Genomic DNA, 13,500 nt, shown 5'->3' on the forward strand with positions numbered 1-13,500 from the left:
AGGAGGACCAAGAAGATCTGGTCCCCTTTAGGCTAATGTCTGGGAAGAAAATCTTCCTCAGAAGATTTTGGGGTCCAGCTACCTCTGGGGCTCTTACTCAAGTACTTTGGAGCACCCTCACTTCTTCACATTGGAGCACTGCACCTCCGGCTTAAATAAAAATATCTGTAAAACGTAGAGACTTCCAGATCTCTGCATGCCAAACCTCCTTCGGCATGAAGAGATCTGCAAATTGTCTAATCTTACCTAATGTGGCTTCCATTGCATGGTGCTTGGCTATTGAAACATGTTTTGTATTCTTCTAAGCATCAAGAACATTTTTTAAGCAATGTATTTGCCAATTTACTTCACTCTCATGTTTTGCTTTGTCATTTCAAACGTCAGTTAATCTTGTGTTTGTCATAGTTTTGTTTCTTCTACTGTTTGTTTTTTTTTTCATAGTGGGTTGGAATGCCATAGTGGGTTTGGAATCCACACTTTTTTGGAGTGGTGGCTTTTGGACCTAGTTGCTGCCACCACACCACAACAAGAGGGTCTTCTTCCCTACGTACTGGACAGAGTTGTGGCTCATCACTTGTGTAATCACTTATGTACAGAGGCAAAAACGCCATTATTATTTCAGCCATATACCCGTAATAGCAATCAAGAAGCAAACACAATGCGTATTTGCCATTGGGAATTTTTTGGGGGGTTCTCCCTAAGTGTGAATATCAGTTTAGACATGGAACTCTTGGGCCTCTGTGCATGAAAGCACTCAAGCTATGCTGATATTTGTTGTCACCTCAGGAAGTCTGACATTTTTTGTCTATGCCACGGTTAATCCCAACCTGTGAGTGTCTCAGGCAGATTGTGTCCATGTATGCTATTACAAAAGTATATAGGGAGCTGTTTAGTGGAACAGCACCTTTAAAACACGGTATTGAAATAGAGGGTTGCCTGACCCTATATACATAATACTTTCATGAATAACAAAAAATGTAAATCATAAGTCACATAAAAAAAAAAAAAGTATATTGTGTCATTATAATGTTTGGAAATCTGACACATATATTACTAATGCACCGTGTTCCAAGTATATTGTTTATTATTCAAAAAACACAAGAGACCTTCTCAAGGTTACACCAGCTAGAAAATTATTGGCTGAAAAACATGAATGAATCTCACGGCTATCGGCATGCCTGTGGAATTGCAATGTACAATTATAACACACTGTTAGGGAGAACTCCTCAGAATAACGAAAAGGGTTTGGGCAAACACATCCGTGTGCTTATGTCCGTCTGAATTTGCAAAATGTGTTGAAAAATTACACCAGCCGTTAAAAATTAGCAGGAAAGTGTGTTATTTCTAGACTCCGATAATTTGATACCACAAGAAATCACTCATAATAAGAAACATAATTAAAAGTGTGTACTCATCCTATCCTTTTTTCCCTAGAATCAGAACAGAATTGTTTGCATGAATTAAAAATATAATTATACCATGGTAAACATAAATATTATACCATTTTTATAAACATGTTTATTGTAATTAAGGAATGTGTAAATTACCTCTATTCTACATTTTATTGTATTTCTTATTATAGTTAGGAAACACTTGGTTTCTCCATGTGTTTTTAGATAGTTTAGCAATGATCTCAATCTGACATTTTCCATAAAGCTTCCATTTTGTTTGGAACATATGTCAGTGTGGGATGGTAAATAGACAGGTTCATAATATATTTAGTGTGAGAGCAAACACAAATGTCATGTTTATTCTGTCTGAAAGATTTAGTGTAACCTCTCTTTGTAGGAGAGACATGAAAGCATAGCGCAGATACTGCCTTATGATAACTGGACATAGTTGAGTTTATGCATCATTTTGTGACACATAGAGGCAACGGTTCTTCTAATGCTCACAGTATAGTTTCATACCTTACAAGCTCTTCTTGCTTGAACAGTGAATTAGTAATGAGGAAACTGTTCAGTTCCATGGTTGCTTGTGCCCATGGTTGCTTCCCAACCCAGGCCTGAAGGCACACTAACAGGTTGGGATTTAATAATTATCAATTCCATTCCGCAAACAACAAAGGTATAAGGACAAGGAGACTGTCCACAAGATGCTGGACTACAGGAGCATGAGGAAATGGTCGTTGGACAGTTTTAGGTCTGGTCAATTTGATATAATCCTTCCTCATTTGTATACAGGGAACTGTCCCAATTTCACCCAGTAGATAATTCCCAGACCTTAATTAGTGTGACTAAGAGTGGCGTTTGGCGCTGTCTAATCTCCATTCAGCTCCAATCAACTCTCTGCCCATTTTAAGGCTAATTGGGACTACTCTACACCTACATGTGTGTTTAACCACATCTCTTTAACTCCTTTCTCAAAAAAGCAGGAGAGGAAGAGTTCCAGATGTCCATCAAAAGTACTGTAAAATTTTGTGTATAATACTCATAAATAACCACTTTTTACAGTAGCCCTCAAAAGGGGGGGTATATTATACAGAGTAAAAACTTGTTGACAATTGCATCCATGAGGTCATTGTGCAGTATTAACCTTATGATCGCCACCTTACTGGCGATCATATCCCAGCTGTCATAGGCAGCTTCAGAGACAAATCTTCGGGCCCCACGTGAGTACGAGGACCAGCCCTTACCTCCCACTGCTGCTCGATCGACCTGCAGGCTTGTGGGGACCAATTAACAGTTAATGCAGTGCTCTTATATTTTTATTTTGACACTTTTTAACCTAATAAATTGCTATCTGGAGAATGATTCATTACTCTTTAGGTCACTGATCAATGATCAATTTTACTGATCATCTGCCAATGACCTAATCTGGTGGGCGCATTTTTTAATACGCAAGTACTTCCTTGTTTCCTGAAAAATTGGATGTAAAATTATACGTGCGTATTATACACAGGTCCATATTATACCTCAAATTTTATGGTATATGGTTTAACATTTATTATACTTTATGGTTTAACATACATTGACTTTATTCATAGAGCAAGGATATACACGTGGAAGGTACAATGGGGTGTATATTTTTTGTCTGGTTTCATCTGGCTTCCCATGTCCTCTAACCCTTGTCTTGCGGTGTTTTTTTTTACTTTCTACTTTTTTTTTTGCAGTCATAGAAGCCATCCCGCACTCTGAACAGATTTCCCTTAACTCGGAGAGCTGATTCATATGTGGCACCCTCACGGGACCTAAACTCTTTGATATCAGTGAACTGTGACTGTGTGTTGGTCTTATTGTTGGGCAGCTAGATGATTTTTATGGTTATAGTTTGTTAATATTATGTCTGCATATACAGCAAGCTTGTAACTAAGTTGTAACCAATGTATGTACTCAAATAGCATGATTATTTACTGTAAATTTGGTTTGGTCTATGCCTTCCCTTGAAAGCAGCCAAGGGATATAAAGCATATTTTACAGCAACAACACCGATTCTGTTTTTTTGATTAGCTGGATTTGAAAATCTTCTAATACTGCACACTCACAATGGTCTTCTCTTTGCATATAAATGGCTAATTAAATTGCTTTAACAGTTGAAGGGTCTTTGCTACATTTTAATTCTGGTTGCTTTAGAAATATATGATGATTTACAGTAGACAAAATGTTCTCTCTCACCAGTAAAAGAACAGCAAAATATGGACTGTAGGCTACATTACAACGTTAAATCACCCAGTACCTGATAATATAATAACACATTTTTAAAGTATTACTATAGACAAGAGGAAATATTATGGCTAATAGACAAATAACAAAAGGATTTATTTATGCATCTCTAGCAGGCAGTGGGTTAATGCATATCAGCCAGTATGATGTATCGACAAAGATGAGTTTTGTCATTGTTCAAGATGTTTTTGTTTGGCAGGGATTTCATTTCTGAATGTTTGCCTCTGGAACTCACAGTGTTAATGCATTTCTCTTCTTGCCTGAAAAGATGGGTCTATTAACTATTCTGGAAATGCATGCGAGTTGGCAGTAGCACACAAGTTGGACAAAAGCCTGTAGTGCCCAGAAGAGAATTGTGACATGAAAGGTTTAATAGTGTGATGAAGGCATGTTGGTGTAAAGGGTTAATTGTTGAGGAAATGATGTCACGTAGAATGCTCTAGTAACTAGCTAAAAACAGTTTCTTGAACCTGGAATGTTGGGAGCTTGAGAACTCTGACTGAAAGGATAGGGATCACAGCATGAGAATCCTGATGATTAACTAACCACACTATTACTAAACAAAAGTAAATGAGCGGGATCAGGTAGACAGATAATTATATAGACTTTCATGTATTGCTAAAAGATATAAAAGTGGGAGCCTTCCAGCAATGATGAGAAGCAGTGTGTAGCTTCAAGGTTCTCCTAGTGGAGGAAGAGATAGACGCTAGAGTGAAAGTGTCACCTCTGTATCATGAAACCACTGTTTGGGTGCTTGTGTTTCATTATTTTCACTTGTTTTTTTGTTATTGTTTTTTTTTTTGCATTGCATGAATCAATTTTGAATTTATCAGGTTTTCATTGGGAATATGATAATGGGATTAGTTCTGTGCCTGTCCCTTCCTGGAGAAAGTTTGCCTTGTGGTTTACAAAGAAAAGACCATAATCAAGTGATTACAGTATAGAATAAAATAAAGCAGTATTTACCCAGTTAGCTTGAGTCCCCATGGTGGCTCAAAACAGTGCATCTGAAACAAGCACTGGCCAACAATCCAGTTCCAATTCAGTTGATCAAACAAAAGATTGTAGGCTTCCAGGAACAGGGCCTTCCTCTATGTATTTACTGATATGTCTTAACATGTGATAATATTATTGTCAATTTTAAATTGTCTAAATTGTCTCTTGTTGTAACAGTGCTACAGAACCTTTTGGTGCTATACAAACAAATGTATACTTTTTTTCCGGTTAGTGTTTCTCCAAGATGAGAGTTTTAACAGTGTTCTCTCCCCTGAGCAGCCACATTTTATGTCCTTGTAATGCCTATTTAATGTAAGTCATAGGAGTGCATTGCACTGTAGACAATGATAATAATAGCATGAACAATTACAGCAATTCAATTTGCCAATACTGTTAATTGTTAGCAAGTTCATTGGTTAGAATTAAAGAAGTTATTCAAATCTGACGATAAATATAATTGCCTTCAGAAATGGTTATTTTTCTTTTTTAAACTCTGGTATTGCAGTCTGACCACAGAAAAAACATATATATACAAAAAATGTGCATTAATGTAAATGCATAGCTTTTAGAATTTTGCTTTTTGAAGTATGCATATAATTAAAAATCTCAGCTTTATAGCAAAACTGTAGTTACCTTCAATCATGTAATACTGGGGAAAAAAGTGTGAAGAAACTGCGTATAAAACAGCTTTTCATAGCTCTCTCTGATATATCCTTTCTTCTATAAATGATTCATCTGTGGATTAATGCAATAAACATATGTAATCTGAGACTGGCTTTAATATTTATTTATATATGCAGAGAAAACTCACTAGGGACATCTCTAGTTTGTAAAACTTATTTCTGCTATATTTTTTTTCGGGAATATATTTATTGAGGCATTTTTCACAAAGTTCTCTTTTTCTTGGGAAAGATCTTTGGCAGCTAGAATATTTAAGACCTTACCAGATCTTACCAGATCATATATCAGAATTGTCATTTGCGTGTGATGGTGCAATGCAGATGATCAGCTGTTGATTAATTTTGATAGAGCCTACGCATATAGGTGTCATTTCCATACAGATTGTTAGCTGAAAACAAATCACTGTATATGAGAAGGTTTTCTCATAATATGTATTAAAAAGTGGTTTATTCACAAATCCCCAAGTTGAATAAATGTATACGACCCCATAGGTTTGAAATTCAGTTTTTTCATTTTATACAAAAATCGCAGTGTGAATTAGCATCATGGCAAGCATTTGAAGACCTGAATCATGACTACATAACCCAGACTGCCTTATACAGTTTAATACACCAATATTTATTGTCAGCATACATATAGTCATGATACAATTTTTGCATATGGTTTAGTGTAGATATAGATTTTGATTTCCCATGTATACATATCACCACTTGTGGTCAGCAATAGAATTGCTTAGCCTTAATCACCCAGCCAGACACATAATTAATGAAAGTCTGAGTAACTGACTTTTTTCGCATTGCCATACAGAATCAGCTCAGTGTAGTGCCTGAGAAAAGAAAGTTGCCCAAAATATCAAAGGTAAACAGATACTAATGTATTGCCTTATTGGGTGATTGGCCTTCATAGTGTGCCAAAGCTCTCAATGGAGTAATTGAGGAAATAAAAATCAACTAGATCATTTGAACTGCAGGCCGTCTTCTAATCAGACCTCAAATAGAGGTCTGACTACAAGACTAAGATCCAGATCTCCCGCAGCGCAGGATGACCTCTTGTTCTTTGTACGTTTCTATTAATGAACAGGTCACTGAAGAGCTCTTTATATTGGCCCTGCATATATTTATATAATGTTATCATATCCCCTCTGAGATGCCGTTTTTCTAGTGTATATAATTTTAACTTTTTTAGTCTCTCTTCATAACTATTATCTCCCAATCCCCTTATTAATTTTGTTGCCCTCCTTTGCACTTTTTCTAATTCCATAATGTCCTCTTTAAGGACCGGTGCCCAGAAATGTACCGCATATTCAAGGTGAGGTCTTACCAGTGACCTGTAAAGAGGCAAGATAATATCCTCCTCCCTTGAATCAATACCTCTTTTTATGCATGCCAAAACCTTATTGGCCCTCGCAGCTGCTTGCTGGCATTGAGCACTGCTGTCAAGTCTGCTGTCTACCATTATTCCTAAATCTTTCTCATTGGTAGTTTCCCCAAGGATATTCCATTTAAAGAATAGGTCGCATTTTTATTATTTTTACCATAATGCATAACTTTGCATTTCTCTATATTGAACCTCATCTGCCACTTGCACGCCCAGTCCCCAACTCTGTCTAAATCTTCCTGCAAAGAAGAAACATCAAGATTAGTCTGAATTACCCGGCCTAATTAGTGTGTAAATGTGTGTAAGTATGTTTAAGTGTGTGAATATGCGTGCAGGTGCATATGTGAGTTACTGGAAGAAGAGAAAGTTGCCAATGGGGCCACTTGGCTTTACCTGCCCCCAGCCCAGAAGGTGCCAGCTCATGGAAAAAATATTAAAGGCACACGTTACCCTTTTAAAAACCCCATGGTTACTAATGCAGGCACAGTCATATTCATCTGAATAATGAATATTATGGAAAGAGTCAACTATTATCAAAACAGCTAGTGTTGGATTTGCGCAGCAGCAGGGCTTTGCTATGTTAATTTAATTTACAAAGAGGGCAATGGGGCAACAAGGTTCTATTTTAGCGTAATTTCGGATACTACAAAAGATCATGTTTAGAGATGCTTAAATATAAACAAATGTTATGTAGCTTAATTATTCTTTTAGCTTTAGTATCCACTGTATAACAAAGGACTGTCATTGTCCTCAACTGTCCAATTACCAGTTACTGGTTGTTCGGGGGGGGGGCACGATGAAGATTATTAAAACTTAGTTTCAAACATATATTTTTTCTGTTTTCTTCTCACTTGTGTTACATGCCCTGCTCTAAAATGCAGCAATAAAAAGCAGAGCAGCACAGTCTCATAATGTTTTCATGCATTATTTCTCTCTCTAATAAAAATACGATCTCAGGGAGATCAGAAGGTCTTCCTAATCAGCTCATAGTCCCCACTTCCCCAAAAAGCAGGGCAATGGGGCATTTACCTAGGACATCAGGACTGTATTTGAAAATTGTGATTGTCCTATAAGAAAACAGGACTGTTGGGTTGTAAGTAATAACAATATACATGAAAATATTCTTTTATCTTTTACAAAAGGTTAGCCGTCTTTTCCACCTCTTCTTTAATTACAGAGCCCACTTTTAATTCTGTAATTCTGTTCCAAAATGTTCCCATAGCTGTTTTGTGCCTCAAATGACGTAATCTCCATTTTGTTTCACAAAATACCAAAAACAGTACTTGTACCTCTACCTTTGTTTTCTGAACAGTACACATTTAAATGTTTTCTTGCTGCATCTACTGAATACATTGCTCGCAGAACCACTTTCATACTGTCTTCTAATTGATATACATGGTGTGTAGGATGTCCTTATCCCTAACAACTCTATGGAGACATTAAAGGTGAAAGAATTGGAAATATGCAAAGCTTTTTCAGAGGCCTTTACATTGATTTCCTCGTGGATAAAGAAACGCCAAGTGGCTCTCACAGCTTTCATTTAAGATTACATGAGTGGGCAGAACGTGCAGACCACCACAGAGAGCGAGGGGAAAATGACATAAAGTGAGAAATGGCTATAAAAAATGTGCAAAAATTAGCTGTTAATGCATATGTTGCTTTTGCTTCTATCAAACATTCCCTGGAATTTCTACACCCTCTTAAACCAACAAGGTGTAAAAGCAGATTTTATATAATTTATTAGGTGTAAATTTTACAAGATCACATGATAAATAGCATTCTTAATTCTAATAGAAAATGTTATGCAGATATGTTCATGATTTTATTAATACCAAAAGCAAATAATTTTAGTTTTAATTTGAGGATTATCATTATTAATATTATTTTTGACCTATGCCAATCATATTCTGAAGTGGAGGGGCTTGCTCAAAGCTAGTTGTTTTTTTTGTTGTAAAACTAGCAGTTTTGTAACTTGTAGATATTTTTATATATTTTGTATACCAACTAATTGTGCTGGATGAACCTTCAAACCAAGTCATATAATGTTTAGGAAAGGGTTGCTTCATATTGTATTTAACAGGACATTGCTTCTAACGTGATATTAATACAACAAAGAATAAGACTTTTTTAAAATACAGAGCACTGGAATGAATCATTCTATTCGGATGCAGGCTACTCATGAGCCATGGGCCTTCTGATTAATATTGGCTTTGTGAACATCATAGTAGTCATCATGATGACTACTTGCCACCTTAGACATGTTTCTCAAATATAAGTGTTCCTTGGATAATTGTGTCCCTCTTTCCTCCCCTAAAAACCTAGACTTTTCTAGGCGCTTAATGATCTAGGATCCTGAAAGGACCAAAAACTACAGTCTGGGCTGTCACCCATGACTGTTTGGCTCGCTTGGTAAGGTATTCAGCAGAGTCCTATACAGATGATGACATCTCCCCATGAGATCTTAGTTAGTGTAAAACATGATGTCCTTCATCTATTACTCTGCCAAACATTTTCCTAAAAACTGTGACCATGCTAGATATTTAAACTTATTAATTAGCACCCATAAATATTTCACCAGTGCTACTGTGAGAAAAAGTACATATTTAGATTCAAATTTGTAATGGCAAAAGTTATTATAAGTTAACAAAGTAGCAATGTGTTTAATTAACAAGACAAGATTATTTTAGATTCTTATACATACAGAGGTCTGGATTGAATCAGTGTAAAAGTGTAGAGAAAGGGAAATATTCTTGCATGTTATTTTGAACACAACTTTAATATGTTAACATCACTACAGTGAATAAAACAAATATTTGATCCCCTGCTGATTTTGTAAGTTTGCCCACTGACAAAGACATGATCAGTCTATAATTTTAATGGTAGGTTTATTTGAATAGTGAGACAGAATAACAAAAAAATCCAGACTAACGCATTTCAAATAAGTTAAAAATTGATTTGCTAGACGGCCATCCTATCACCAAGGCCAGGGCCGTTCTGAGGCGGATGCACTGAGTGCCGGAATATGACCTCAAACCCTGCGCTCAGCAGTGAAGCCGTGGAAGAGCAGTAAGACAAAGGCCTTGCACTCCCACCACAGGACTTCTGCAAGGTAAGTGAACTACAAAGAGGGGGCAAGGGGGTAGATAGTGAGAAGGGGGAGAGGGAGTACATAGGGAGAAGGGGGAGAGGGGGTACATAGTGAGAAGGGTGTGATGGGTTAGATAGTGAGAAGGGGTGAGGGGGTAGATAGTGAGAAGGAGGGTGATGGGGTAGATAGTGAGAAGGGAGAGAGGGGATAGATAGTGAGAAGGGGGAGAGGGGGAAGATAGTGAGAAGGGGAAATGGGGTAGATAGAAGGGGGATAGTAAGAAAATTGAAATAACTAAAGAGTGAGAATGAGTGAGAGAATGAATGAATGTGTGGATGAATTGTGTGAATGAGTGAGTGAATGAATGATTGTGTGGATGAATTGTGGGAGTGAGTGAATGAATGTGCGGATGAATTGTGTGAATGAAAGAGTAAATGAGTGAGTGACTTTATAAGTTTTTGTGTGATTTGGGGAAAGGCAAAGATGGCACAAGCAGGGTGTTTATGGGACAAAGATGGCACAGGTTGGGCTGTTTGGGGACAGGGCTGTTTGCGGACAAAGTTGGCTCAGGCTGGGCTGTAATCTGTGTGTGTAATCTGGGTGCTGTCAGGTTCTATGTGGGCAATGTTGACGCCAGGGCTGGCCTTTGGAGTGTGAGTGTGCAATGTGTGATCTATGCCTGTAATTTAGTGTTTTTTTTTTAATTTATACCTTTAATGCTGAGTTTATATGTGATTTCCAATTGATTTATACCTGCAAAGCTGGGTTTGTGTGTTATTCTGTTGATCTATACCTGCTATGCTATGTTTCCATGTATCATTTATGTATACCTGCAAATATATGGTTTGTATGTCTCATTCAGGTGACCTATACATGCAAGTGCTGTTTATATGTGGTGTTTATTTGACCTATAGTTCACAGGGAGGAAGGAAAAGAGAGTTACGGCTATATTTAATGTATTTAATGCGGGGGGCACCAGTAGAGTAGTCTGGACACCTAAAGCCGGGCCTGGCACCACCCATTAGTTTTACTGTGGGTTTTACTTGCAATTCTATACACAGCCAATAGGGTGGCCAGAGCAAAATAAGGACTTCAAACAGCATTTTTATTTGTTTATGTAAAGAGTTGTAATTTGTTGTCTGCCAAATATATTATGAGCTGCTTTAAGACTGGGCCGCTTGGTTGTATCTCCCCCCCCCCCCCCGAGTTAATCGTGGGCAGCCCCCACTGTTAAGAATTATGGGAATCAAAATGGAGAAGAGTCATTAAATATTCCATCTGCAAAATTAAGGCAATATAGGTACTATTATACCCTTTGAGGGCCATGAAAGGAGGATAAATGAATGATGGTGGTTTACTTAGATTTTTTAGTATGTTAATATAATGTAAGCTTTTTTGAGCAGAGCCCTCGTTTCTGTTAATCTGAGTTATGTCATGTACTTCTTGCTATGTCCTGTTTTTACCCATTGTACAGTGTTACATTTTCAAAGTTATTTTATTTTGTTAAATACATGTGTTGTATCACAATTTGTGGTTTCTGCTGCTCTTAATGTATTAATTATCTTTAGCATCTTATCACTTATTAACATATATATATATATATTGTTTTTCACCCAAGTAATGTTTACAGTGTGCTAGTGTGCTAACGTGATCTTGAAGCACTTGCTCAAATGTTATTTAACCTCTGCCTACGATACATGTAAGCTATGATGAATAAATCTTCTGTGTTGTATAACAAGTAGAAGAAATTACAAAGGAGTTCCTGACATTGAAAAAGGAATGTTGCTAATCTCAGATCACTTATCTCATTGAGATTGTATAACTTGTGTGACTCTCATTATAGCTTTCCAAAAAAAAAAAATATAGAATAGACAGTGCCCCTTGGATGGTAGATAAATGCGTAGATTACAGCAAAAAGAGGATACGGCACAGTATCAGGATACATTCTCCTCCTCAGATAGCAGTAAAATTACAGAAAACCAAACTATGCAAGCTTATCAGTTAATATTTGTCTGAACTGCACTGAGAGATTTCTGAAAAGCCACAGTTCTTCAATAGCACACACACCAAGACACCTTATCTTGCAGATTAAGTTAAATATGCTGTCCCGCCTACAACATTAAGTGGACTTGGTATACAAACAAATAAACCTTAGGTAATTTTTTATTATTTACTGAGGACCATCTTGGAGAAGATCACTGGGGCTGGCGCCTTATATTGTTGAAATAAGTCAACGGAGCATGACTTACAAACACATGGCAACCCATTTACAAAGGTATAGTTCAACAAAAAAGGCCATTTTATGATTCTCATTGTATGTGTCCTTGGCATTATATTAAATTCTAACCTTATTCATGTTCCTTAACTGATGCAACCCTGTTTCACTTTTTGCATTCATTAGGGAAGTGCTGCCTTCTAGCAGTTGGGGCAAATACAAATTCCATGATGCTTTGTCATTTAGAAATTATAGCTCTCTATATCATAGAGATTTGAAAGTATATATTAAGGAACACAATGGGAGTTCTATTTTGTTTGGTTGTAATTTATTTGTTGTTTGTGTTTTTATTTAATTTGTTTTGCTTAAAGTTAGGATACTGAAGTAAAGGCTTTAAATTTACACTAGGAGTTCTTGAGAGTTTGAGGCTGGAACTATTTAAACAAATATAGTTGAAATGATCATGTACAACTGGAACCTCTCCATATGAAAAAAGGGCTCGGTAAGGCTTTAAATCGGTGCCAATATTATCTATTCCATCCAGTCAGATAAGCCTGCCTTTTCTTTCTCTGTTGGGTACAGAAGATCACACAGTTTATATTAACAGTGAGCTGTGTAGGTGTAGAGTTTTTCCTTATTCTCTAATGTTCTGCCAATTTCCTCATTGCCAATACAGAAACTACTATGAATACCTGATCAGATAAAACGGTTGCAGTCAATAAATATCTAACTTCTTGTCTTCTAGAGACAATTCATATGAAACATTATTCTGCAAAAAGTTGGCCCTTTTTTTATACAGAGGTTTTGAACAAATTATCCCCTAGCATTTTTTGTCACTGTATTCTCTGTATCTGCAGTAATATAAACATAATTTACATATGAAGAAAAATGGACCGCATTTTCCTTTTGCAAATTGTGCATCGGATGTATCGAACATTTAATGTCATTTATACAATGTAACAATATAAGAGAACAGAGCGTTAAGCGCCACTAATTATTTTCCTTTTGATTATAAATGGTTTATTAAATAGTTTCTTGTGGTTTGCTAATATAAGGTTAATAAAGACAACAGAACTGGACTGTAAAGCATGTCATTCTCTATAAACCAGTCGGGACTTTAAAGGGGTTTATTCACTGAAGCTAGAGTGTTCTCTGCATACTGTGCAGTTAAGTTAGCAAAACCTCCTAAAAATCATCTTGGGTTAGGCGTATGCTACATTTTTATAGTCATGTAGCATCCAGTCGGGCATATCTGGCATATACGGATCGGGTGCTGTGGGATGTAGCATCCCACAGCACCCAATCTACCACTAGAGCAGCAGATTGGGTGAGTATGAGTTGCCAATGACCAGCAACCCAGCAGACATTTGCCCTGGGTTGTTTCAGGACTCAGTTCTAAAACAACACAGATACTCAAACATTTATATTTTTTAATGCCCTGTCCTGATGTTTCTGGTAAGTAGCTTAGTTGTCAGTAGGTC

General features: G+C 36.8%; 1 protein-coding gene across 2 annotated transcripts in view; it reads right to left on the minus strand.

Annotated features, from left to right (window-relative positions):
- The window catches only part of LOC128475298 (chemokine-like protein TAFA-2), a 171,170-nt gene that overhangs the window by 89,201 nt on the left and 68,469 nt on the right, over positions 1–13,500 (minus strand). The gene's annotated exons all lie outside the window — the stretch shown is intronic.

This window comes from Spea bombifrons, chromosome 2 (assembly GCF_027358695.1).
Source record: "Spea bombifrons isolate aSpeBom1 chromosome 2, aSpeBom1.2.pri, whole genome shotgun sequence".
NCBI lineage: Eukaryota > Metazoa > Chordata > Amphibia > Anura > Pelobatidae > Spea > Spea bombifrons.